The following is a 27,754-nucleotide window of genomic DNA, read 5'->3' on the forward strand; positions in this document are numbered from 1 at the left end:
CTTACCCCAGACGCCCGAATCCCTATCACAGCCCCTCCATCTCATTTCCTATTGAGGCCTCCCCATCCACCCAAGTACCCAGGCCCACTCTCCCTTAACCTCCGTGTTTTACCACAGTCATCCTCTCCTGCATCCCTGCCACCACGTCCCTAGGTAACCAAGGCAACCTCTGACCTGGCCCTGCTGCCTCCGAGCCCTTCCCATTCTGCAGTCCGTGTGACATTCATGGGGCACAAATCAGACGTCACTGCCGCCAGCCTCCCTCAGCTCCTCTCTGTGCACCCGGCCCAAGAGCCGGTGCTCTTGCCATTTCTTCTGTTCCCACTTGGACCCCAATCAGGAAACAAATGCCAGCTCCCAGGCCCAGGGATGGTCACCAAGAAACCTCACTGCATCTCCCAAGTCCCCTCCTCTGCGCACCAGTGGGTGGGCTGAGGGGAGAGAGGCGGGCTGGGCCTGCACCGCAGGGAGGCCGCTCAAACCTGAGCGGACTTGGAGCCTTGATTTGCTAAAGAGAAGCCCCAGCTGTTCCTTATCTTCCCAAAGCACTCGTAAAGATTTTCTCCAAGTTCTTAACGAATGAAGAGGGGAGCAAGGATTTTACCATCCAGGCTGTGTTCTCAAAATACTACTCCAACCTTCCCCCATTACTTTCTCAGCCTCTCAAAAGCAGTTAACTTAGTGAGTACCCTTTTAAATGTCCTCGTGGTAGGGATGTCACAGCTACTTGTTTATCTTCCAGCTGAGAGGCCTTCGCAGGTCACCTGAGCCCACGCACGGCAGAGCCCTAGCAGTCGGGGACCTCCAGTGGCCAGAGGCGGGGAAGGCCAGCAAGGCGGGTTTGTCTCTGGGCTGCGGTCCAGCGCACTCCTCAGAGTCTGCCTGGCAACAACATGCCAGACCGGGCCCCCCTCTCAGGTGGAAGTCATGGACAGGGTGGAGCAGCCCGGTGTGGGGGGGAGTTCCTCAGCTGGGAGACAGAGGGATCTCCCCATTGTGCAGGACAGGGAACTGGGGCTCAGGGAGGTGAGAACATTTGCCCCAGTTTCACACTTGGTTCAGAGATTCTGACCCGGGGCCCTGCCTGCACAGTGCTGCCCCATGGAAAGTCACTTGGTGTCCTTGAATCTAAAAACAGGAATTTAACACACGTTTGGAGGAATAGAGGGGATTACAATGAGCTGTTTCCAATGAAGGAATAAATCCTTTTTTGGATTCATTATAATACAGAGCCATACATATTTTGATGACTAGTCCGGATTTCTATGAGTCCACCTACCTTTGTATAGTTTGACCTTCAAACAGGGAAAACCTCAATGATTTTCCATGGTTTTGAATAAGCTGAAATGAGTGTATTTCTCTTAACAATTATAGAGGAAAAAACAGCCTGTCACCAGCAGTAACTTCACCTGGAAGATGGGGTTCACAAAACTACGCCCCGTGATGGGGCTCTCGCAGCTGTTGGTCTTCCAGCTGCGAGGCCTGCACTGCCCAAGGTCTGCCTGCAAGGAGAGGGGCACTGCATCCTGGGTTCAGAAGCAGAGTGGGGATGGTACCCTCACCTCCAGCCATCAGAGTTGCTGAAACTGTGAAGGCCAGTGCAGGAGCCCGGGGCCCACAGTGAGCTGATGGATGGGTCGGTGGGAGCTCCACCCCCACCCTTGCGGGCGCCACCTGAGCTCAGGCCCAGCGGGCCCACTTGTGGTCGGGAGCAGGCCTGGCACACGGGCAGGGCCCTGGGGGGACCTGGAGGGAAGCGTGGGGGGGGGGCGTTGGGGAGGCGTGACGTGGAACAAGCTTCTGCAGTGTGAGTTGGGGCAAACCACTTCAGCTCTCCAAGGCTGTTTTTCTTTTCCTATAAAACCAGAAAGACAATAGTTCCTTGTAGGATTACTAGGAGGTTAAGATACTGAAGGTTGTGAGTATATAGTCGGTGCTCAATAAATATGGTTTCATTCCCTCTTCAAGAGCTGAAATTTTTCAAAGCACAACTTCCTGACATATACCATACATGGCCCTGACTTTAAAAAAAAATATTTTACTTACTTATTTTAGACAAAGGGGGAGGGAGGGAGAAAGAGAGGAAGAGAACATCGATGTGAGATTGCCTTTCACATGCCCCCAACCAGGGGCTCGCCCACAACCCAGGCACGTGCCCTGACTAGGAACTGAAAGAGGGACCCCTTGGTTCCCAGGCTGGCACTCAGTCCACTGAGCTGCACCAGCCGCGCGGCCCTGCCTTCTTCAGCAACAGGGAATATTATCTCACCGTGTCTTCATACCCGGGGGCTCCTACTGACAATGTGGCAATCACAGAATATCAGTCTGGACTGGGCATTGGGAGTGGGCACTGGGAGTGTGCCTGGGCCGATTTCCGACCACGATGCTCTCACATTCAAGATTTGCAGAGACACTCACCTTGCGCTTTTCCTCTTGGGTTTGTCTTTTGTGTAAATGGATCCAAGTTACAATGTTTGTCAGAAACGTGTGCTCAGTGAAGGCAGGTGGGCTCTGAGTGAGGGCCTCAGGGTCCCTCTGTGCCAGTGTGGGAGGCGCTGCCGCACTCATTTTGACTGTTCAGGGGTGCTTGCTGCTGCTTTTTGGATTCCAGCTATGTCTTAGGTGGTAGATGAGGCTGGACATCTGTTGAGTTTTCTGACCTTAACACTTGTGCACGTCTGGTGTTTGGTGGTTTGATCGCCTGCAGGACTTGGCAGTGTTCGTAGGGTGCTGGGCTGCGGGCCCTCTGAGTGCTAGGTGGTCACTCCTCTCAAAGCTGAACTGGGAGGTTGGGATCCTCTTCAGAGCCTTGGAAACACTTGATCCTAACAGCCCTCAGGGGACAGGCAGGACTTGTCTGGATGCCCCACTTCTCACGCAGGGTCAGGGAGGCCTGTTCAAATGGGTGACTAGGCTCAGCTTCCTCCCCTGTGGGTGAAAGACCTGTGTCAAGGTGGGAGAGGGAGCTGGTGGGTCCTCCAGCATCCAGGGCAGGACAGGAAGCACAGTAGTCTGACCACACAGATCACTCTGAGCCAGGCGCTGTGACAGAACCGTGTGCACTTTACCCTCAGGTAAAGTGCCCTGGTGTTACTAAGAAACTGTTCCAATCCTACTTCAGAGATGATTAAAACTGAGGCCCAGGGAGAAAACCTCACTTAACCAGGCATTACCCCTCACCAGGCATTAGACCTGCTGCCGCTCTGTTCTCACTGCAGACATAACTGCCTCCAACGCAGACTCAGCTCGGGTCAGACTGGACGAACCCACACGGCCCTACCTTGGCTACAGTGACATGTGATGTCTTGTTTGCAAATACGTCCATCCTTCTGGGGGCTCAATGTCAGGCTCACGGCCCTCTGCTCTCACTGCACCCCACTCCCGGCATCCCCAACCTCGGGAGCCTCGCTGAGACCCTGCCCACCTGGGCCCAGAGCTCCATCTCTCAGGAAAGGCATTCTCTGCAGGGGCCAAAACGAGCCTGCTACAGAGTGTTCTAACAAAACAGTGAATGAAACACAAGGGATCTTCAGAGCAAGCAGCACAGGAATCCGCACTGAGAGGCTGAGGATAAAAGGCAACTGCAGACCTGCTGGGAAAGTGTAGCGCCTGCTCCAGTCCCGCCCTGAAGCATGCTGGGAGGACAGGTCAGCATTCTCACTGCCGGCCAGCACCCCCCACCCTCCCTCTCCGAGCCCCTCCAGGGCCCACCTACCACCCTCAGGGTCCTCGTGACACCTGCCACTGCCCACTCCATCAGAAGGGGTACAGGGGTCCTTCTAAAAAGAATTCCAACATCACAACTGCACTTATTCATGCAGTGCTTCCGACCTGCCCACTGTGCCTGGGCAGGGCCACCCAGGAACGGGCCATCGAAAACACTGCAGGTTTCACTGTTGTCATCGAGAGCTCCAAAAGGGCTCCCACTAAGGTGTGATGGTATTTGCCATTTTATGGACATTTTCCCCGTGTTAGTTTGTGAGCTATTATCACCCAGCGCTACTGGTGGCAGGCAGACACCCAGGACGCTGAGACTGTGTCCTTCCTCTCCTGAGTTCTCCGGCCAGGGGAGACAGAGCACAGCTGAGTTCCTTTTTTGTGCAAAATGTGCCGGGTGCCGTGGGGCAGACCTTAGAAACAGAACGCCCCAGCACATTGGGCGCCCAGGTCCTGGTTTGCGGCCTTGGCTTGCTCACTGCCGGAAGTGACTCATTCGGCAATAATCTGATGGAACCAGGGCCACCCCGGTTTCACCCGGATCTTAGTGGGTGTGTCCGTCATAGTTGCCCAGGCTTTGCCTCTTACAAAAAAAATTTCAAAATCTGCCCTGGCTGTTGTAGCTCAGTGGATTGAGCGCGGGCCTGCAAACCAGACAATCGGGGTTCGATTCCCAGTCAGGGCACATGCCTGGGTTGCAGGCTGGTTCCCTGCAGGCCAATTCCCAGCAGAGGACTCATGAAAGGCAACCACACATTGATGTTTCTCTCCCTCTCTCCTTCCCTTCCCCTCTAAAGATAAATAAATGAAAAATTTTTAAAAATTCAAAATCTATCTTTTCCTTTCTAAATATTTTAAAAGCCTCTCCCCCATTTCTCCAGAAGATTCCTCTGCCTCCCTTACTTTTGTAAAATAACAAATAATTAAATACTCATGAACTGATATACTTTGTCCATTTCAGTACCTGAACCTATGTACTTAGGTTTCCCTTTTTACCTTGGACTACAGGAAGCTCAGAGCTAAATTTAGAGTTCGGTCACAGAAGTAAGGTTAACCTTATTGTATTTAGGAAATTTGTATTCTTTTCTCACTAGGTTCTAATTTCCCATTTCTATTTTAATAATCTCACCGTCATATCTTTTGTTATAAACATTCACAAATATTTTTGTAAAAGGGGGAGAATAAATGAAGTCAGTTTTAAAAAGGAATGCTCTCAAAGTATTCTTTCAAGAGAGATTATTGATCATTTAAATTGTCCTTGTCCAAGGAAGATGGCTTTCTTTAATTTACACCAACGAGCAGAGTTCTCCGCACTTCTCTGATACTGCCCCAGACATGAATTCAGTAAATTGATGGGAACAGTTCTCATCACTGATGTTTTATTTTCCCTTAAATGCCCTTAGCAACCTATATGTGAATCAATGCATCTTTCCAAGCTACATTTATGGCCAAACTATAATTATCATGTGCCTGAATCTATACTTCAAATGTCCACTTTAATCTTTCTTGATCCATGTCTGGCCCCAAACCCCGATCTCCCTGAGAATTAATCTGAAGACCACATTAACGAACAAATAGCCTAGAACACCCATCTGATTTTAAAAGCTTCCCTCTGGCTAGCATTAAACCCTCAGCCTCCTCCCTCACGCCCCCCCCCAACCATCTCATGCCCTGATGCTCTGCTGTGAGTGCCTTTCACTTCGACCAGCTGACTGTGTTCGGCAAATGTTTGTAAATGTCCATGTGGCCGTGTTTCCTCCATGCCTCGGTTAGCTTCTGCCCCCGAAACTGTGTTTTCTGAGTCTTTTGTGTCTTCTAATGGTGCCTGGAACATTTTGCACATGATAAGGAGCTCAAATAAAATGAACAATAAGCATCCCCAACCAGCCAGAGCTTTTTACGAGGCTCTCAATGAAAACACTGAGCCGCATCAACATCTGAAGATGCCAGCGGCAGGTGCCCAGCTATGCCAAGCCTGATGAATGGGCACGGAGTTATTTGGGGCTGGTGAGCATCTCTCAGCCGAGCCTGCTGCTACTGTGGCGACAGGATTCCCCATTCCCCAGGCACATCCTGGCGGGGGGGGGCTGGGAAGGCCTGCTCACCCACCTCCCAGCCCAAGCCACGGTGGCCGACTGCTGCAACGGTGGCCGCCTGCTGCCCTGTCCCCAAGGAAGAGGAGGGTGGGTGAGATTTATTTTCTCGTTCACTTCTCCATTTCACAGAAATATCATATTTGCTAGACAAAAGTGTTAATTATACCAGAGGCACCATCAAATGGCATTAAGTGATAACTAGATACTCAGGAGGTTGACATGTATATTGTTTCAAGCAGCTCCATGATTTATTAACTAATTTAGATAAACGGCAAATAGTGATATCATAATAGCCCCCTTTTATTCTGGTTTACGCCTCATTGTCTCTGAGTAGAGGAGAGAAATGAATCATCCGACAGGCTCCATGGAAGAATGGGAGGAGCACAGGCTGCAGAGTCAGACCCGAGGGGCTTCTGATCCCCGCTCTGCTGCTGACCAAGGGCCAACACTGTGACCTCTGGGGTCTTCTCAGACCTTCTTCAGGCCTCAGGGTGGAGGCTGGAGTGAGACAAAGCACTTGGCACTGTGTCTGGCATAGAGGCTGTGCCCCCCTCACCCCCCACGCTGTGTTCGTTGTTATTAAGTCTTGAGTCAAGAGCAGAGGATGACTCTGGATGTCTGCTCTCAGGGGTGAGGCTGGGCTGGAAGAGGGTAATGTGTCCACACCAGCCTCTGGGGAGTCCCCCTGTGGGGGGGGGGATGAGGCCAGGGTTTGTGAAAACGCCGTACCTTGAGGGCTGGGGGGCTGCCATCATGTGGCTGAGCGGGCATTTCTCTAGGGCCCCGGCCGCCGCAGTGTTTACTTACATGAATGAAAGAGGAAAAGGGCTTTCAGGCCGCGTGTTTTACCCCAAGTCACTGTCTTCCTCTGAGTGTAGCTAGGTGCATGCTGGGAGAGGCCTCCCAGACAGGACAGTACCGCGCATCGCCGTTAATGACAGCCGGCCGCACCGCCGACAGGGGTGAGAAGCGTGCAGTCCAGGCCAGTGGGACAGACGGTGCGGGGCAGCCGTGCTTCCCGAGGGGCGACCCAGAACCTCACCCACACAGCTGCCGTGGGGAACGAAACGCCGTGTCCCCACCCACACACAGTACCTCAGAAACGGGTCTTCACCCAAACGCTACAGACTCCACAAAAGATAAATGCCCAAAGTTAAAGATCACATCAGCACGAGAGGAAAATTCCATTTTCTGAGAGTTACCAAACGTCAGCCTAAGAGCCAGCTGCCACCCCAGCCCACGGGGCCCTGGAAGTCTGCACACGTGACGAGAGTAGCAGAGGAAACTTGGGGCTGCCCCGCCTCTGGCGTTGCCAAGAATGAGGTCTCCCACGCAGTGTTGCAAGTCTCTGGGGTGGCCCTGTCCAGGACTGGTACCTTTTCATCTCCACTCCCTGTGGGAAGCTTGCTTTTCTAAGTTATATTCTTGGAAACAGTGTCTCAGGCTGCGGTGACACCAGATTCTGTACGCGCCGGGCTGTGAACATGAAAGCCTCCGGGGGCGACAGCCTCTGCGGCGGGTGGTCCAGGGGCACCCCTCCCCGAGGGACTCTGACTTGTCCCTGCAACCCTGCCACCACGGGTTCCCTGCCAGGCCCTCCTTCTGCCCCACCCCCTGCACCATCACCCTTGCATTTGCTGAGCTGCGGCCACGGGGACTCGAGGAGAGGACACAGAAACCGGGCAAGGCGTTGTGACGCCGCCCGCCGGCCTGGTCACGCCGCAGCCCCCCCGGGAGGGCCGGTGCTCCCTGCTGATGAGGTGCATCGGGCAGCTCTTCTCAAGAACTTGGAAACTTCTGGCTCCTTTGTCACCCCTCTAGGCACAGGCACTCAGTAAGGGCTGCCACGAGAGAATGGGGACCTTCTCTCCTCTGTTATAGGAAGACGGGATGGGGTATTATTCTTCAGGGTATAATGCCCAGCCCTGGTTTTGAAAGGAGCAGTGGTAAATTATCACCCAAGCAATCAAGTATGAGCAAGTCCATTCACTTCAAACTTTTGTTTCCTGTGAAGAATTAGGCTAGGAAAGAAATTAATCACACCAAATCCAGTTCCCAAATGGTCACAGATCCCATGATTATGAATAATGATTAGAAGAAAAGAATAAAAATCCCTGGATGTTGAAAACTCATGTTTGGTCTTAACCGATTAACACCAGCCTTCCTGACAACAAGAAGTACCTTTCCTCCAGGCCAGTGGCTCTGTCTTCGTGTTTTCAGGCGGGAGCGAAGACGGAGGTGGTGGCAAGGCCAGGACACTTTCCTTTCTTGGGAGGTCAGTTCCAGCCCGCAGCCAATTTGTATCGGCGTCTCCTCTGAGCTAGGTGCTGTCTGGGAGTCACAGATCCAAAGTGAACAAGCGGACGTAACCCCTGCCTTCATGAGGCTGTGCCTTCTCCTGGAAGCAGAAAGACAAGACAGAAATGCAAACTGTGTTAGGTGGTGACGCTTCAGAAAGAAAAATGGAACAGGTTAAGGGGAGAGGGTATTGGAAGGGGGTATGGATCTGTATAGGGTGATACAGACTCTTCCAAGGAGGTGACATTTGAGTAGCGACCTGAATAAAGTAAAAAAGTGAGCCATGTGGGCAGTCGAGGGCAAAGCCAAGGCCCTGGGGTGGGAGGCGCTTGGCGTGCTGCACCCTGATACAGAGGCTACAGACCTACTCTCCAGCCTCAACAGGTAGGACTAGCTCATCATCACGGCTGGACAAAGTCTCCTCCCCAGAAAATCGGCAGAGTTTGTCTGTCCCGATGAGTCGTTTTTGCCCTTCTCAGCATCTTCCCGGAAGGCTCTTAATTCAGCACACCCTGACTTCCCAGGGGAACTGCATTCCAGCTGGGGGTGGCATTCCCAGCGGGGACACCAGCACCCAGTCAGGAAAGGCTCTGAGAAGCCAGTGCCTTAATCACTCAGTCACAGCCCCTACGGTGTTGGGGAACAGTCAGACCATTGCAAGTACGCCCCACACCTTCCACCACCAGTGTCCACCGACCCCGTGTGGGCCCTGCCCTGCAGCTGGTGCCCAGATGACCCGCCTGACTGAATCATGATTCCAGCCCAAAGCTTGTCCTCCGATTGTGACAGGTGTGCATGCCAGAACCATCTCAGCTCCTGGACATGGCTCCCATACGTGACTTTTGTTCTCTGGATCCGAGGAAGGTCACTAGCCAGCCCTGGGCTCGGTGCAGGGGCACTGGAGCCTGCAGGGAGTAGTACAAGGCAGGCTCCTACAGCCAAGGGAGGCTGAGGCGGGAAGGCATCTCTGGAGTGTTGTTGGCTCCTCGTGGCCGCAGTGAGTCTGCAGAGAAGTGTCTGGTGTGGGCCTGGGGTCGTCGATGGTCAGCTGGATGGGCCGTGAGAAGGAAACCAAGACAGCAATTTTGATCCAGTTCAAAAGTAACGGGTCAATCACAATCACCCAATAATATGATTATTACTTGGCCTACGAGACTCCCAAACCGCCAACCAGAAGAGAAAGTCCTTCCCACTCAGAGCTGGTCACATACATGAGCGCGGTACAGAAAGGGCAGCAAGGCCAGTCCCAAGTCTCCCAGGCTCAGCCCGAACAGAGCAGAGTTCGAGGGATCCGAGCACCTTTGCCAGGGTTTGGAGGGTGAGCCATGGCGGGGGCGCGGCTGCAGGGGCGCCCCCGGTCTGTGCCCTCAACGCAGGAGCACGTGCACCCACACAGTGTGGTGCTGGAGAAGTTCTTCTCTCCCACTGATTTATTTTAAACTGTTAGAAAGTGCAGGTCGATTTTTGTCTGAGTCTAATCCAACGGCCACTGTTGTCTAACTCCTCAGACCAGCGCCTGTATCTTGATAAATTTTACTCAGAGCCACCATATTAAATTAGGAGCTGATTATGTCTGATTTACTGTGTAACAGGGTTCGGGCCATTTCCTGAGATGCAGCAGAAGGGCCTGATGGTCACCGAGCTGGCCCATAATTACCTCTTAAATTTAGAGCCCAAATGGGTCATGCCAACAAGGTACCCCGACTAAAGGGGACACCCCAGCAGAACTACCCAGGACTCGGTAACAAGCACCATGGCTGCCGCCACCGCTACAGAGCCTTTGGACCGCAGCACCCCTGACACATGTGTCTGAGGGTGGTGGCCCTTTGCAGCAGCCACTTGCTAAAGGCAGGAAGTAGGACCTGGAGGCCCTGTGGCAGAGTGGGTTGAGAAGAGCTCTAGTTTCAGAGTCAGATGGACCTGAGTTCAAAGCCCAGCTCCTCTGCTGGGAACTCGGGCTACAGGCTTGACCTCTCTGGGCCTCGGCTGCCTCCTCCGCAGAATGGTGGAGACAAGAGCAGACACACCGCCGTGGTGCAGAGCAGGGAGGTGTGATGACAGCAGGAGCTTGGCCTTAGCTCCGTGGAGCAGGGGCTTCAGAGTACGCGGACATCAGCGATGCAGCAGCCCGTAACGAGGCGCCGCACTCGGAACGTGGTCACTATGGAAGCGATGCTGAGGGTGGTTACCAGGCAGGGCAGTCCACGCGAGAACCAACCGACTGGGCTCCAAGTTCTCCCAGGGGCACAGGGGCCACCGCCAGCCCCCATGCTGCAGTCCGTCCGCTGCTTCTGGGGGAGCCCGGACCAGGAGGGTCTTTTCATGTCAGTGTCCCCACAGTGGGATGGATGACGCCTGTCCCCTCTGGACCCCTGGCCCTGCTAGAAGGGGTCCCCTCCAGTCCCACCTCCCTCCATCCCCGGTAGCAGTTGCATGGGCAGGGGGAGGGGAGGACACCAGTGTTGTGCTTTTACATCCAAAGCCTACGGGACCAGGGACTGACATCCACACGTGAAGCAAGGCCGTGACCAGATGTGCCACGGGGCAGCGGCCCCCTCCTGCCTCACCCCTGCACCTCCAGCCAAAACCCAGAGTAGGAGGAGCCCTGGCAGTCACAGAGGCCAGAAGTCCCATCTGAGGAGAGCAGGGCCTCAGACTCCAGCCTGGCCAGGCCGGACTTTGAATCCCAAAGTGACCTCCTCCCACCCCCACCCAGAGGGACAGTTTATTCCTTCACTGTGTGAATGAGCGTCCCTCTGGGGAGACGGAGGGGGGGCTCTGCTCTCTTTGTTCAGAGCCAACAACTACAGGCTCGGTGTTTAAAAACACGTTTGAACCAACAGCAGGACTGTTTATCAATATTTAAAAACAGAAATGTAATTAGAGGTTGGCACAGCCCCAGAGCTCCTGACCACGAATGTCAAAGGCTTCCTTGACCCGGTGCCGGGAACAGAATGAAAAGCGACCGCAGACGCGGCCCGCCCGCCGCGGTGTGCTGGGCCGCAGATCCCACTTGACAGGCGCTCCCCGTCGAGGCTCAGAAAAGGCTCTGTGGCCGAGGGAACAGCATTTCACATGTGCCCACAGTTTTTCATTCCTCGGTGGTTTTTCTTTCTAAACTTGGTAATGTGGACATTCTATTTTAAGAATAGTCATTACTGTCCAATTTGAATGTAACTGATGTGAACAGAAAACCCCAACCTTGAACAGAGGGAAGGAAACGCAAGTGATTTATGGGGTAATTCTGTGTTTGCAACCCTTGAGACTGCCCAAGAACGTGTGTCTGATGCATTTATTTCTGGTCGGGAGAAGTGAATACCCAGCTTTCTGGAGAACGAGCTGGTGGCTGGCCACATCTGCCTTAGAGAGGCCGGCTCAGGCCACCTCAGGCCACCGCAGGCCAGGTTCCCTCCTCGGGTCTCAAAGAGGCAGTGTCAGGACAGTAAAAATAGTGAGAGACGCGGCAGCAGCTTCGAGACACAGCCCTCTCATCGCACAGACCGCCACGTACGGCCCTCTTTGCCCAACTATTCGGAATGAAAGAGAAAAAAAGGAAGATTATCTGAGAACTAAATAAAAACAGTGCTATATTTTAGCCACCTTTTCTGCGTCCTTCCACCTTCTCCCAAGTGCTCCTTTTGGCTCCTCTTTCCTCACCAAGCCAAAAATGGAACGAGCCCGAAGGTTCTGTCCCTGACCCCCTTTCTCCTCTGCCTGCTCTCCTTGAGAACAGGCACCCACAGCTGTGGCTTCACCCCGGGCCCACGCAGCACAGCTGGCACGCCACAGGCACCTGCCCACCTCCATCCCCTTAGGAGGCCCCCAACACCCCAGAATCAGACTCGGCATCTCCCTCAGAGGGGTGGCATTTGGGACATCTTCCTCTTCCCCGTCGTCATTCCAAATAGCCTTGTCTGTACACCCACTGGTCACACCAGTCCCAGCCCCTCCGAGCTCACCTCTGAGGCAGGGCGGGGAGCCGTGTGTGCCCTTCAAGGAGGCCCTAACACGAATGCAGGGGGAGATCGGCGATGCTTCCCAGAGGAAGACACTTCTCAGCTGAGACCTGATGGTGAGGAGCAGCCACCAGGCAAGGCGGGTGGTTCCAGCGTGAGGGAACCGTGTCAAGGGGCAGCATGAAGAAAGACCCTCCCTGAGAGAGACCGGAGACCACGGGAAGAACCGGGAGGGCTCTGGAGGTGCAAGCCGGGAGAGTGGGGCCAACAGAGAGTGAGAAGGAGGGGTGGCAGACTCGGAGGTGGGTTTTCTGAGAGCAGTGGAGGTGTTTAAGCTGGGAGGGGGGCGCAGGCTTGTGGGCAGAAAGATCACTCTGGCTTCCGTGTGGAGAATGGATGGTGGGGACAAGGCTTAAGAAGCCAGTGAGAGACAGTGGGGCTCTTCAGAGGATCTCCCCAATGCCCCTGGCACCCCAATAATAGCTCGACCTGGCTCCTGCTGGTTTACACCTTCCAAGCCTCACCAGTTCTCTGTCCAAGCCGACAAGCTGTGGTCCGATTCAGACGCAGGTGCTAAGGACAGACACCCCCTGCGACAGGGGAGGGCAGCAGCAAAGAGGCTGGCTCCCAGCCTTCCCAGAGCCCTGGCTGGTCTTCCTTGCCTGTGGGTGCCTCCTGAGCAGCAAAGCCCCGTGGGAGGGAAACCCCAGGCAGAATGAGCCACGGATAAGTCTTATTCAGAGTCTCTAGCAGTGTGACTCAAGACAAGTCACTTCACCTCCCTGGGCCTTGGTTTCCCTCTCTGAATGTCTCAACAGTGATGCCGAACCTCCCTAAAGGGTTTAGGGGGTTAAATAAGAGGTTATGCATGCGACACTCTTAGTACAGCGGATGCCCCCAAGACGTTGATGAAGATGGTGACATCAGCAAGCTCTGGGACTAACTGCTGCACATGTGTGTCCACACAAGTCTTCTAACCGTTAAGGCTACAATTTGTGAATCTCCCTTTATACAAAGCAGTTTAATTGACATACTAGTTCAAACAGTCGGGAGTGATTTTCTCATAGCACCTGCCTGGTATGTACAAAGGGAATCGAACCTTTTGATGATGGACATCCTGACCAGGCTAGGAATCATTTTATTAATTCAGCCAAGGCTCCCTGTGTGCCTCTCAGGAGCTGGGCTCTGTGCTCAGTGCTCAGGGGGCTCCAGGCTGCTGGTACAAAGCGCAGGGGGTGTGCGATTGAGGGGCGGGGGTGATGGCCATAGAACTGAGCCTTAGACGACCGGTGCCAGGTGGACTGACCGGGGAGGGTGTTCCAGACTCAGGGCACGGCCCGGGCAAAGGCGTGGAGGCATGACCGGGCATGGCATGTTCCAGGAAGGACGAGTGCCAGAGGTCGGGGCTGTCGAGGGAAAGAGTGAGAGGAAGGGACAGGCAGAAGTGAGACCGAGGAGGGCAGGGCCCCCTCGCCCAGTGGGTAGCAGGGTTTGTTCTCTGCTCAAAGGGAGATCCCCAGATGCTGAACAAGGGCAGAAGGAGCTCAGCTGCTCATGGTGGGAATCGGCCTTGGACACGGAGCATGACGGAAGGGCTCCGGTGCTGGCCCGGTGCACCTGTGCAGGCAGGACACGAGGCCCGAGGGCAGGTGGCGGCCAGGCAAGAGGGGCAACAGAGACTGGAAATGGACTGCAGAGCTGGGAGGGCTGGCCTTAACTCGGGATAAGTCTCTGCCCTGAGGCTGAGAGATGGGAGGTGGGGGCAGGGAGGGCAGTGCCTTCTTCTAGCACTTTCAGTCTTCTCCCCCTTCTCCCTAAAACTCCCCCCTTTTATCTTTAACTGCCATCAGTATGACACCAAATACTTTTTAATTGCTTAATATGGTTCCTTGAATAAATGGAATGTTCTCTATTTCCTCCTCAAACAGAGAGCAAAGTTACTTATACATAGTCTCTCATGTGTAGGAATGTCTAGATTTTTTTTCTCGATGTATTAAAAAAAAGGCAATTCAGGCTCAAGGATGAGGTTTGCTGGCATCCCTCTGGTGCCCAGCTGGCCCCGAGCGCCCTCCCAAGAGAGCCTATGGCTGGGCTGCACACCCAGGCCCCTCGGCCAGGCCCCGGCCCGTTCCTCACCTGCGGGGCCTGCGGGACCTGCGGGGCCTGCAGACCCTCCCGCAAAGCCAGAGGGAGTGTTCTTAAACCCTGGGACAATGACATTTTGATAAAGTTTAAAAAACGATTTCACTTTGCAAGACAAACAGCTAATAAAATAGATTCTTTTTTGGTAACCACCCATACAGCAATCAATCTGTCACTCGGAAAACTGTTTCCTTCGAGGTGTGAAATGAGGCCACTCGGGGGTTCTGTGGGAACAGAGGGCCCAGAGGAGCCTTCCTCCCACCCACTCCGCTTACACTTGCCACCAAAAACCAGGGAAACTATCTGATTCAGAGCATAGGAAATACCCAGCTAATTAGTTGTCCAATCAATACTGGCTTTTGGAAGACAAGCAGGAGACGACAGTTTCACTGTTTACATGCGGCCAGCCCACACCTATCCTCACATGTATTTCTCTTAAATTGCCTCGGTGAATTTTCCATCCCCACTGGGAGGGAAGAAGTGCTTCCCACAGAAGGAGCTTGTAGAGAGAGTCATACCACGGGGGTCCCTGCTGTGCCGTAGCCGTTCAAGCCATAGCTTGAAACAATGGGTTGTTTCAACACCACAAACAAAAATCCAAAGGACAACAAGCCTGGGTCATTAGAAACCACTGAGGCCACTGTCAGAATAAAGAGGCCTCCCCTTCACTCAGTCTTCGGATCTGCTTGGCTGCCTGTGTTTTTTTCTACCTTTATTTCCCCTTAGTTCTATTCTCTCACTGCTAAAAGAAAAAGTCTCATTACATTGTACATAGAACACAATTTAAGTCGGCTTAAATCTTTTTCAAAACAAGACGGACTAAATCTTAGTTACTCAGAACCTCCCTCAAAGCAGCTCTAAATAAATGGCCAAAATATTACTAACAGGAAAAAGTCAGAACAAACAATGGAAACACTATAAAGGAATTTGAAAGCCACCTGGAAGTAGTAGGCGGCACTACAGAAACGAGAGAACAAAGAACTCGGTGATGCCGACCGAGGACAACATAAAACATCAAACCGGAAATACAAGGAGAACAAACAGAGGTGGAAATAACAGACTTGAAAAATGGGAAATGGTCTCCTAGCCCTAAAACAGGAGGGAGAAATAAATGGGATGAGGCATATGACACGGGAAACGTTAAGAAAGAAATAATGCAAGAAAAGTTGTCAGAGATGAAGAACCAGCACAGCTTAGAACTAAAGTAAACACACTGTACCTTTCAAGTGTGACTCTAAACGGAAGAAACAAGCAGTTGCTAAATTTCTGAATGATAAATTATCTGGGGAAGTGCAGGGAGATATGATCTTTCGAAATTAGATAAAACAAGAGAACTGACATTGTAACTAGGAAGACCAGATGGACCTCAGAAGAAATATGCAATTCTAACCACATATCAGTTATGCTCCTAAACAAGACTTACTCTGTACAAGTAGAAGAAAACAAACTCATTTATAAGTTGGGGTGAATTTGCGCACGGTTAAACTTTTTATTTATTTATTTTTAAATCGATGAAATTTTTAAAGGTTTTATTTACTGAATTTTAGAGAGAAGGGAAGGGAGGGAGAAAGAGTGGGAGAGAAACATCAATGTGTGGTTGTCTCTCATATGGCCCCCATTGGGGACTTGGCCCAAAAACCAGGCATGTGCTCTGACTGGGAATCAAACCAGCGACCCTTTGGTTCACAACCTACCCTTAATCCACTGAGCTACACCAGCCAGGGCCAGTTAAACTTTTTAAAAGCAAGGGAGAGCCCTGGCTGGTGTAGCTCAGTGGATTGAGCACGGGCCTGTGAACCACACGATTGTGGTTCGATTCCCAGTCAGGGCACATGCCTGGGTTGCAGGCCAGTTCCCAGCAGGGGACTCACGAGAGGCAACCATACATTGATATTTCTCTCCTTCTCTCCTTCCCTTCCCCTCTAAAGATAAATAAAATCTAAATTAAAAAAAAAAAAGAACTTAAAAGCAAGGGAGAATGTCTGACTTTTTATAATTATAAACATAAAAGACAAAAGCTGATATAATATGACATTGGAATTAGAATGAACCAATCGACAAGGAAAGAATAAGTACTCTGAAATATCATCACTCCTAATAATTCCCAAGTCCTGAGCCCACCCAGACCTCTCCCCAGAGCTCTAGGCTTGAATAGCCCCCACTCCCAGGGTCACGTCTATGCAAATATCCCTCAGCCCGGAGAACTGCCTGCACTCACCTGACCCCTGGGTAGTGAGCAACTGTGGTGCCCATGGACCTGCCTGAGCTGGAAACTTCTGAATTCATTCCTGGTCCTTTCCACGCTCCTCAAGCCGCCCCTGGATCTCACCCATTTACACTAGTCTGCCGGGGCTGCCATTAAAACAATGCCACAGCCCGAGCGGCTTAAACAGAAATGTGTTTTCTTGCAGTTCTGGAGTCTAGAAGTCTGAGATCCAGGCTCTGGGTGATTTGGTTTCTGGTGAGATCACTGTTCCCAGGGACTTGAAGTCCTCACCTGGCCTTTCCTGCTTGCTGCCCATGTGAGGAGGGGGGAGCTCTCTGATGTCTTCCCTACAAGGACTCTAATCCTATCAGATCAAGGCTCCACCCTTAGGACCTCATTTAACCTCAGTTTCTTCCTTAGAGGCCCCATCTCCAAGTACAATAATACTGGGGGTTGGGGCTTCAACATTTGAATTGGTGGCTGGGTCAGGGGGGCAGCTGGTGGTTTTCCTAGCAGTTACTCTGGGGTCCTTCTGCACCCGCCTCAGGTCTCAACCAAAAGCACACAGGCCATCTGAGCAAGCCTGTTCAACCATGTGTCTTTCTTTGCCTTGGTTTTGAGGGTCTAGAGATAACTCCTTCCCCAGAGTTCAGTCGAGACCTCCCCCCAAGGCCAGCAGCTACTCCCCACCCTCACTGTAAGGGACGTCTGCCACCCCAGCCTACTCTCAGATCTGCTTGCATTCTGACTCTGACACTCAGCTGGAGGGCTGTGTGACTTTTCCTATGTTACCCACACTCTCTGGGCTTGAACTTTGCTGAAGGTGCCTGGCCCCAGCTCTATCACATGCATAAATGAATCAACCTCCCAGGTGCCGGGCCCTTTGCAAACATTATTTCTGAACCCATCAAGTCAGTGTTATTGTTCTTATTTCGAGAAATTAGAAACTGAGGCTTGGAGAAATGCCTGGCCTGAGGCCACCACGTACTGGTCTGGGGCGCAGGTTGGTCCAAGTCCACAGCTGTTTCTGCTGCCCAGGCTGAGTCTCAGCAGAGGCAGAGGCATCCAGGAACGGGGACCAAGCTCCGTGCATCTGGGGATGCGGTCTCACTTGGAGCTGCACGTCCACCAGGGGTCACCCCAGGTGCTGGTCTGTGGTCTAGGGGCCTGTGGGCTTGAGGCCCTGGTGGACAAGCAAGCAGGCGTGTGCTTAGAGCCATGGCTGGCTCCAAGGACAGTGCCTTAATGTGCTGGGTGAGCGGCCCAATCTCCCGCCCCCTTGGGCCTGCCCTGCCCCACTCCCACTGCCTATTTAAGCAAGAGGCCCCGACTCCCCTGAGCCCAGGCACCTTGAGCTTCCAGAGCTAGGAGAGCAGTGCTGCGGGCCTTGCTCACTCGGGATGAAAGGTCCTTCTGTTCCACCCTTTCCTACCGGTGCGTTTTGGATGATGCTGCTGAGCTGGGCTGTAGCGGGAGCTGACGCTGCTCGCCTGGGAGTGTACTGAGGTGTGTGGCTGGCGGAGGGAGGCTCTGGTCGGAGGTTCCCCATTTCTAATCCCTGACTTGACGCGATCTTATTTTCCAAGGGGGAGAAAGGCTGTAGTTTGTGAACGGACAGAGGACAGCATATCTCAAAACAAGGTCTGGCTCAGAATATCAACAATCTGACATGTTTTTCTTCTGAGACGAGAAAAGGGCCTATAATTTCAAGGTTGTAGAGATTCCATTTCCCTTCAGGAACTCCTCCCTAAATAGCTAGTTCCTGTTATTTAATTCTATTTTGAAAAGAACGCATAGGGGATTTTTTCCCCCAGAAGAGTTTGGTAAAGGGAAGAGGCTATACAGCTGGTGGGGGGGGGTGCAGTTTTGGGGACAGTTCGGGGAATGTCTGAGCACGAAGACCCTCTGACAGACTTCTCATTGAGAGATGAGGAGCGAACCCCCCTCTGAGAGGAGGCCGGGGCGCTGAGAGTCTCACAGGCCAGGACGGCTCCGAGGGGCCTGCCTCTCTCACACCCACTTCTACATGCTTGCCGGCCTGTAGTCCAGTGTCGGGTGAGCCCAGCAAGAGGGTGAAGGACAGAGTTTCATGCAGTCAATGCTTTGGCAGGCGTGTTCTCCAGGTGCAGGGGACAGCGCCTCCCCTGGAGGCCAGGACAGCAAGGGTCCCTCTGACTTCTCAGCAGGTTGGAGCCCCCAGGCTATGGGCGGGGACAGACGCCTGCCAGGCGCTTAACTCAGAGGGAATAACCACGGTGCCCACACCGAAACAAGGGTTCTTAGGGGAGCACAGGTCACCTCAAGTACAGCAAGGACCTAGGCAGGAGCTGTGGCTTCCTTCTCCGGCCCTCATTTGGCAACACCAAGTACCCACACTCACAGGGCCGTTCAAGGCCTTGTTCAAGGCCTTGTTGTGACCCCCAGTGTGACGGAGGAGGGGGCCTCTGAAACTCACAGCTCAAATAACTTCCCCCAGGCCATTCAGCTGACTGGAGCCCAGGTCCCACTGGAGCTTCTCCATGCAGATTCCTAATGGTGGTGGTGGGGGGGGCGCCAACTGTTTGCCAAGTGAGGACACACCCCTTCAGCCCTTCTGCAAACATCTTTGGCTTGAGGGCAGAGGGACTGGGATTCCAGTTTCAGATTTTTCTGAAATAGTAACTGGCTGACTTACAAAAATAAGTGTGCGTAAAGGACGGGGGGTGGCCCAGTGGGGCCCTGGGGAGCGGCAGTCAACCTACTCAGGATGTGGGTGTGGTGGGCGGACTTTGGGCCAGGCAGCAGAGCTGGCTCCAGAAGGTAGAGAGCCAAGGAGTGCTGCAAGGGGCACGCGCCCGGAGCTGGGAGCGGGTGGCTGAATTTCCTGGGCCTGAGTCCAAGGGTTGGGGCCAGGTGCCAAGGATTCTGCTAGAACGTCGGAGACTGGACTTAGGACTGGACAAAAGAGCCAGGGCTGTGCATCTGAGGCCAAAGGGGGAGCTCAGAGGGTTGCCTGGGTCAGAAGTCAGGGGCAGGGCCAGAAAGAGGGGGCAGGGCCAGCGTCTGAGGTCAGAAGCGGAGCTAGAAGAGTGGGGCCGGGCCAGAGAACCGGACGCCTGAGGAGACCCACACGGTGGGGTCCCAGTGTCTTGGGCAGCAGAGCCTCAGGCTGACTGCGAGGGAGGCCGGAAGCTGATAGCATCGTTTCCAAAGGCCTCTGCTGACGTGAGCGCCCCCGGCCACTGCCCCCTCCAAAGACCCCAACAGGTTCACAAAAGTGTCCCCTCTGAGCCTCTCCTCCACAGTCCTGCCTACTCCTGACCGCTTATCCACTGCGAAATGCTTCTAGTTCTTCCTCTCCACACGCTTCCTCCCCCGTTCCACCAGCCCAGGCCCGGGACCCACGGTCCCCATTCCTGGGCCCGGGCTCAGTTTTCTCCCATCTCCAGCTCTCTTTGCGAGGATGAGATCACAAAAAACTCCCGGGAGAGGTCCGACCGTGCCAGCTTCACCTGTCTGATCAGTCCCGGGACCCCCGCTGGAGCTCCGATCCGACCTCCCCCGCGCTGCAGGGTGGAGGGCGGCCACACAAACCTCCATCCCCGCCCCCTCTGGCTGTACTAAGTCCAGAGCACAGCAGGGGAGGGCGCGGCAGCGCCTCCAACAGCGTGGGTGGGGCCCCCGGGTCACTGTACCTGGGTCACCTGTGCGGGGCTGTTCTGCTGTGGGCTGAGTTCCAGGCACCTTTGTAAACCGGTCATCGGTCATCGTCTCTTTTCAGGTCCTTGACTCCAGAGCGACGCCCTCCTCAGACCGAAGGAAAAGAAGGTCCCAGAGGCCTTTGTGCTGGTAAGACAGGGTCCCCGGAAGGGGAGGGAGATAGCGCTCCGGGCCTTCCCCCATCCGCCACTTATTAGGGTTTTTTGTGCAGAGGGGCTCTGTGAGGTTCTGTGAGATAAGACTCTGCTGCTTGGTTAGAAAGTCTGAAAACACAGCTCTGGGTTAAGCAATCGGGTGGGCAGTTCGGTCCTACTCTGAACCCGCCCTCCCGTGGACTGGGGTGGGGGGGAGGGGTACATCCGGTACACCCAAATCGGTGGAGAAAACAAAAACTCCTTCGGTGCATATAAAAGGATTGAGGCAGCACCTCACAAAAAATGAAGGAATACAACTTAAATATCCTGGAAAGTGGAACTAGATTTCATTTTCCGATAAACTCTTTTAACACGTTAATGCTAAAACCCAGAGCTGGTAAGGATGCTGTGAAACAGGCAGGCTCAGACCACTCGGGTGGGAAGCAGCTCGGCAACACTCAGCAGAAACTCGAAAGCGACTCCACTCTGGAATCCGTCCCAGAGAAATAATTCAAACGACTGGGCCGTTCTCAGCAATGACAGCAGAAACTAGCAGCCCCCTAATGTGGGGAACCTCAGTCCCAGAGCCAGGAGAGTAAGACCATCATAAGATCCTCTCCTCTGTCAAAGATTGGCAAATTAAATGTTTTTTGTGTTGCCAGGCTGGGGCAGAGAGTTGGGGGGTCCAAGGTGACCGGACGGAAGAACAAAAGAGGTAGATGAGGCCGACAGCCCACATGGAGGGAGGAAGATTATTGGGATCCTCACCGAGGCCTTCGTGAGAGCGGGTGACAAATGTCACCTAAGGGGACTGGGATAAAAGTAGTGAGCATCTCGTTTTGTGGGAATTAAGCGGTAGAAACAAGCAGGACCAGGGAGGTGGGCTGGGAGTTTTTTACTCTTCCCAGGAACTTGTCCCGGAGCCGGGAACCTTGGTCCGGACAGCGCTCACTCACGTATTTCGAATGTGTTTGCGTATCGTTTGTATTCAGCCTTGCTGAGAAAGGTAGCGAGGAAGGGGAAATTGGAGTTAGGTGACCTGGCTGCCCCTCCCAGGGACTGTCATTTACCTCTCTGAGCCCCAGTTTTCTCAAGTGTAAACAGGGCCAGTGGTACCCACTTGGGACAGTGCACCCTTGGTGAGAAGAGCGTGTCCTGGGAGGTGTGTGCCGTGCAACATCTGCTCAGGTGTCCCCAAGAAGTGGATCTGTGAGCTCTGCTCGTCTCGTGCTCATTTCTAGTCTCCCTCATGGCTTTGCCACGGACTGGCTCATAGCCGTGTCCCCACCCCACAGGGACAGAGGAAGGAAGGGAGGGCAGGAATGAGTCTGCGGCCCTGAGCAGGCTGCTGGTGCCCGGGGCGAGCGGCACTGCTGAAGCCACCCTGGCTGGACTCTAGGTTTGCAGGGGGCAGGGCTGACACTCGTCGGTCAGTCATCCGGGCTCCTGTTATATACGTGCCCGACACACAGCTAGGCTCAGGTGATGGGATGACACCCCGAGTGCCTGCCAGGGGACACGGGCCTCGGAGTTGGAACCCAGAGCCCACATTCCCCGGGACTGGAGGCTGAAGTGGCTGGGGAGCACCTCGTCCCTCCTCCCCGAGCTCCAAGGCTGCCGGTGTCAGCCCTGAGGGCAGGGTTCTGGTGCTGCAGAGTCACCCCATAGGGCCAGACACTTAAGAGTCTCCCTCCTTTTGTTCTGAGGGAAGAAATTTCCCGACACTGCTCAGGCCTCCTCTCTCTCAGGTCTGTTTCCAGCTCGGCAGATCTGAAGACGGGAGGGGCCGGTCGCCTCTCTGGTGTGCAGACTGCAAACACATGATAAACGCACAGGCACCGTCAGCTGTCGAGACAGAGATGGCCCGTTTAAGCCAAAGGTCTCTAGTTATTCCTAGGGCCAGAGAGTAGGGGATTGGCTAGGGTTTGGTGAAGAGACCATCCCTGTGACTTCCAAACCTAAGCCCCTCCGCTGAGCCCTTCTCCCTTTGCACAGATGAGGGCAAGGGAAGAGCCCCAGCGGAGGCGTGGTGGTCCAGCGGGGTGTGGTGGCAACTGTGCAGGGCAGGGGCCCCGGGACGCCAGAAGTGGGAGGGGAGCAGAGCCATCAGGCTGCTGAGCCGAGTCTGCCCTTCCCTGCCCTTCCTTCGCTGCCAGGTGCATTTTCCTGGGAGGGCAGCTGGGACCGCTGGAAAGTTTAACAGGGGAGCAGTGTGGTCCAATGTGCAGTACAGAAAGATCCCACCAGCTGCCACGTGGACCAGAGAGAGGAGGCCAGCTCAGGGGGGCCAGATAGTGGAGCTGCAGGATCCAGGTGGGAAAGGGGGAGGCCTGGACTGAGCATGGTGGGCCGTGGGAATGGGGGCAGGGGTTCGGGAGGAGGCGGAACAGAGGGCAGGTCAGAGGAGGCAGGGCCCTGGGAGGCCCCGCTCTGAAGGGGAGTTGGGGAGAGGGGACCACAAAGGGCTCTGAGAAGGAGGGTGGCTGGCCCCAGGGGGCAGGGAGCTGAGAGACAGATGAGGATCAAGGAGCATCAGCCTCCTGTTGGGCCTATTGCTTCCAGCAGATCTGGTTAAAACTGCACAAACTGTTCCTCACTGGTGCTGACCTCTGTTCCGTTCATTTCCATTCCAAAACTTTACCAGAAAGCCTAGTGAGACACCCCGTCTACCTTCTGTGTAGCAGTGGCGGTGATGCCGGCAGCCCCGGGCTGGGTGGCTGCCCAGACCCCAGCCAGCCCCAGTGTCACTCAGCCCTCCCAGAGTGGGACACAGACCCAGCCCACACGCTGGGCTTTCGGGGCTCATTGCTTGAGCTGGCTGGGTCTTTGTGGTGCAGGCGGGGTGCTAAGCAGACATTGTAAGTGTTTGAATTACACAGATCCGACTAGGGATGAACTGTAAGTGAACGTGTCTGATCCTCCTCTCGGCCCATTTTCCATAGCTGCTCACCCCCTGGCCGCATCTCCTCCTGGCCCGTAGGCTGGGATCGGGTGGTCACAGTGGCCTGGCAGTTGGGACTTCCTGAGTGACTCTGCTGTCCTAGTGCCTGTTCTCAGCTCTCTGGTGCCCTACCTGACCTCCCTCCCTCACTCACTACTGGTTCCACCCACAGCCTACCACTTTCCTGTCTCCACACCCTCTAGGAAGACACCCCCACACTCGAGTATACCCGCCTAGAAAGCAAAGGCTCTGCCCCCAGATTCCTGGCCCTTGCTGTGAAATATCCCTTGCAGCCCAGTGCTGTTGCTGACTCATAGGAAACATGTCCTGAGCACCCCCAGCCTGCCGCCCACCAGCTGCAGCCTGGCCCCTTCCCCTCTCCAGCCCCGGCATGCACCTGTCAGCCAGCATGACCTGGCTGTGTCTGGCCCCTCCCGGCCTCTCAGGGCTGGCCCTGGGATATCGAGCATGGGTTGCTGGCTCCATCTCAAGCTGCAGTCCCCCACAGCCCACCTGCTGCAGGCCCTACTCGGGCCCTGGGGCCGACCCCCAACACTGATCTTTGTGAGCCGCTTCCAATGGACTTACCTCCCCATGTCTGTGGGTTCACTTTCCTGCCTCTATCTCCAGCCAGGGCCTCGTCTCTCAGCAGAAACAGTTTCCACTAAAAATTAAAAGGTTACTGCTCAGTTCCCCTGAGACCTCATAGTCCTGAGGACCACGGACACAAAGCAGAATTCAGGGCAGAGAAACATCACTATTACCATTTAAAACAAAGATCTTTCTGGAAGAGAGGAGGGTGTAAAAGCTACTCCTGTTTATATTCCTGGGAAATTGAGAGCTGTCCATCAGTAGGGCCTATTTTTGGTAAATGGGCTGATTAAATGCTGAATCAGAAGCCTTCATCTGTTGGTCAGGATGGGACGGGTTATGCTGTGGCTTATCATCCAGGATTTTCTTCTCACCCCAGCTAATTCACGTGAGTTAGCTGGTGTCCTGCTCCATGTCTCCCCAACCTGGCACCCAGGCTGACAGAGCAGCCACCAACCCAAATCCTACAGGACTCTGGCAGAGACAGGGCTCTGGCAGGTCTCACGCCTGCTGTTAAGTACTCTGGCCCGAGGTGCCTTGTAGCACTTTTACCCTCAGCTCATTGGTCAGAACTAGTCACATGATCTACCCAACCACAAGGGGCCTGGGAAGTGCAATCCTGCCTCCTGCCTGGAAAGCAGGCTCCAGCTGCTCTAGGGACCAGAGAAAGTGAGGCAAGGGTCCAGTCCTAGGCCAGAGGCAGATGTGAGCAAAGAGTAAAAGCCTGTCCTTATCTTCACAAGGACAAAGCATGCTTGTCCCATTTTAAATCAGTCACTCCTGAGAATGAAGATGGTCACTCTCTTCATTAGCATGTCTACACCAGCAATTTGGGGACACAAACCTCCACAACCAGAGCCAAGAGCTCTTGTCACCCTTTTCAGAAGCATAGGGTTCCACGCAGGTATACACGGGCCACCACTGCTGGAGGGTCAGGAGTGATTGGAACCCAGAGCCTCAGAAGACCCTTGGAAGCAGCTTTGGTGGCAGAACTTAGAGGGAACTGGGGCCACTCTAGACCCCCACCGTCCCTTCCCTCCTGGTCTTTGCTGCAGACAAACAACGGATTTACCATCTTGTGCAGACGAAACTCCAGGTCTTACTCCCCTGAGCAGCAGACCCAGCTGCCCCCAGTCCTCTCCCCAGTCCTAGGCCCTGCACAGCCCCGAAGGCAGCCCATGGTTTGGCCTGAGCTGGGGCACCGTCTCTCAAGGGGAGGTGGTCTTCAGGCTGGTTCTCTGAGCCAAGGGCTCCTGCGGTACCAGGTGCAGAGGTAGGACCTCAGCATAGTGGTGGCCCAGGGTCCAAGGTCTCTGAAAGGTCCCAGGGCAAGGGCCTCAGCCCTCAGTAGTGAGTGAGATTCAGCCTCAGTCCAGAAATCTGGCCTCAGCCCCAGCTCCCCAGGGCTGCAGGGGGCTTGGTGAGATGCTTTTGCCTGATTTATTTACTCGTTTGCACTGATTTGCTTTTTAATCTCTGCATGAATTCTCCTCTGGTACTCAGTTTGTTAAATGTTCTTTGCATAGACAACTTAAGGCCAAATGTGAAATGAGTCCCTTCAGAAGAATTTTAGCAAGTCTGTTCTGTTTTAGGAAGGCTTGTTGTCTTCATCTGTGTTCTCTGGTGCCTCGAAATGCCTACACACCACTCAGTAGGCCAATCCATCCCCGGAGGAAAGGCTGTGCTTGAGACACAGCTGAACACTGGGTCCGCATCAATCACACCACTTGTACGGACGTGTATTTAAAGTTCTACTCCCACAGAAAGTATGTTGTCATTTCTTCTCAAGCAAAGTGTGTTCCCAGCCTTGTTTGGCTCGTGAACCATTAACATCAATTGCAGTGTCAGGGACACAGGGACTTTGCTGGAACAGAAGCCTCAACAGCAGAGCGTTTGAGAGAAGCCAGATTCCTCCTGGTCTCTGTCCCTGGGAGGGTCTCTCCTGCAGGTAGAGGTGGCACTGGCCAGCGGGGAGCATGTTGGGGGCTGGCACTCAGTCACACAGGAGAGGCCACAGTGCTCACCTGAGGGAGGTGATGCGACCTGCTGGGCAGTTCCAGGATCCCCTGCCTGTGGCTGTTTGTGAGACTCACTCAGTCCAGGCTCAGGCCGCAGCACCTGGGCGGTCTCAGAGCACCGGAGGCGAGAGGCCCATGCCCATCTAGATGCCCAGCTGTTGGCAGTGACCCCTGATTTGAGCCTCACTGAAGGGTGTTGGAGCTCCCTCCCTGGTAGTCACGACTGCCTGCTCCAGGCCTGCCCCGGAGCTGCCCTTGTCAGGGCCCGTGTGGAGAAGACACTCTGAACAGAGCGATCCCGGACCTGATGTTCACCCCTGTCTCGCTGCACCCTGGGCTCAGCCTCCGGGAGAGCACAGGACTGGGGGAGCCCTGGGGGCTTCAGCTCACAGCAGACTCAGAGCAGGCAGATCTGGCTGCAGGCAGGTTCTTGGGCAAAATACAGGGGCCCAGGGGAAGGAGAGATGCTGCTCAAAATGGTTCAGGTGTGGATTCCGGTGCCAGCCACCACCCAACCTGACCTTAATGGCCCCCTTTTCAGTCACCAATAGATGATGGTTCTGAAATAGCAGGCAGTAGAGGGTAGGGGGCTCAGATCTTCAAACTCAGCCCCTCCTGTGACAGAGCCCAGGCTCTCGGGGCAGCTGCCCCGTGTCACTGCAGCGCCAGGTCCTGAACACAGGGCGCTGCTGTCTCAAACATTAGGTTGGTTCAGGCACCCCTGGCACATACGCTGCCAACCTGGCTTGAGATTTGCTTTCCAGTCACGCAAGAAGCAGCTTAATCTGGGCTTTCTGAGTTCTGACATGGAAATGCCGAGGCTGATTGAGGGAGTGCCACAGAGCTGCTTGCAGCCTGTGCCTATTCTCAGAAACCACATGATGCATTAATAGCTCCCACAGAAAGTTTCTTTGAAAATTTTATAGCCCCTCTGCCTGCACCTGGCTGCTGCAGGAGCCTGTGACTGGGGCTCACACAGCAGCCCACAGCAGACACCCCGCTGCACCACCCTCACTCACCCTGCAGCTCAGAGAGCAGGGTGCCTTTTTTGTCAAGCAATCGAACAGACAAGGAGGAAACTTCGAGGTTCCAGCTGTGTCTTGAGGGCCTCCGCAGCAAGAAAACTACCAGTAGTGGCAGGAATAAAAACGTTACAGGAGATGTGGCAGGCACTGTGTGAGGGCAGCCCGCGCGTCACCTCTGACTTCCCTGATAGAGGGTGGCTACTCGTTGTTCGCCGGATGAAGAGACCATGGCGCAGAGGGTCAGCGTGTCCACTATGCAGCAGGAGGGCCTGCCCAGCACGGCTGACCCCAGAGTTTGTGTTCGTGATGTTGGCAGGGCTCTCACCTGACGGATGCCCACTGAGCACAACCCTTGGGCACCAGGAGTTGAAGGGCCTCCATGTACCAGGAGGGAGCCCCCCTCAGCCCCGTGGGCAGGCCAGGGCCACAAGAGGTTTTCATAGAAAAGGAACTGATGAGAATTGGGTTTTAGAAGGCATGTAGCTAGTATGTAGTAGGCAGGGTCTCTTTGGTGGGACGTGACAGAAATGCAACTCAAAGTGACCAGTGCAAATAAAAGGGTAATTTGTTGACTTACTAACGAGAAAGTCTTGGAGTTGTGTTGGCTGCAGGCACAGGGAAAATGGAGCTCGAAGATGTCACCGTGACTTGGCCTCTCCCCTTCCGGCCCTAAGGTTTTTCCCTCGGCCTTGGATTCACTCTCCAGGAGCTTCAGGTTCTTAGTGCTTCCGTCTCAGAGGAAGTGCAGTCCTGTTTGCTGAGGGGTCCAGTGAACTCCAGAGGAAGCGCGGGTCACGTGACCCATTCAGCGTGGGGTCAGGAGGCCACGGTGCTGACTGGTCTGGTGCAGCTCACGGCCCTCCCCCTGGATTGGAGTGGGGCCGACGGAAGTGGGCCTGCCACGGCCAGACGCAGGGCAGGCTGGGACTGG

At 54.3% G+C, this 27,754-nt stretch overlaps 1 protein-coding gene and 1 long non-coding RNA gene across 6 annotated transcripts in view; one reads left to right on the top strand and one right to left on the bottom strand.

The window, feature by feature from the left end:
* Positions 1-27,754, top strand: part of SMPD3 (sphingomyelin phosphodiesterase 3) — a 75,938-nt gene that overhangs the window by 29,800 nt on the left and 18,384 nt on the right. For 2 of the 5 annotated variants that reach the window (XM_053666608.1, XM_037162553.2), the window contains exon 2: positions 20,176-20,243. The gene's annotated coding sequence lies outside the window, so the exon portion shown is untranslated. Of the gene's footprint in view, positions 1-17,827; positions 17,922-19,481; positions 19,662-20,175; positions 20,244-27,754 lie in introns of those variants that run through there. The other 3 variants (XM_037162557.2, XM_037162554.2, XM_037162556.2) reach the window with 3 other exon arrangements.
* Positions 1,259-27,640, bottom strand: LOC119061856 (uncharacterized). The gene is made up of 6 exons (XR_008391888.1): positions 27,401-27,640; positions 23,778-23,853; positions 20,090-22,093; positions 7,995-8,211; positions 2,419-2,928; positions 1,259-1,855 (listed from the first exon to the last, which is right to left on the bottom strand). It is a non-coding gene; the product is annotated as an uncharacterized LOC119061856 (long non-coding RNA).

The sequence above is a fragment of the Artibeus jamaicensis genome, unplaced genomic scaffold, assembly GCF_021234435.1.
Source record: "Artibeus jamaicensis isolate MK-2021 breed Jamaican fruit bat unplaced genomic scaffold, CSHL_Jam_final contig_464, whole genome shotgun sequence".
Classification (NCBI taxonomy): domain Eukaryota; kingdom Metazoa; phylum Chordata; class Mammalia; order Chiroptera; family Phyllostomidae; genus Artibeus; species Artibeus jamaicensis.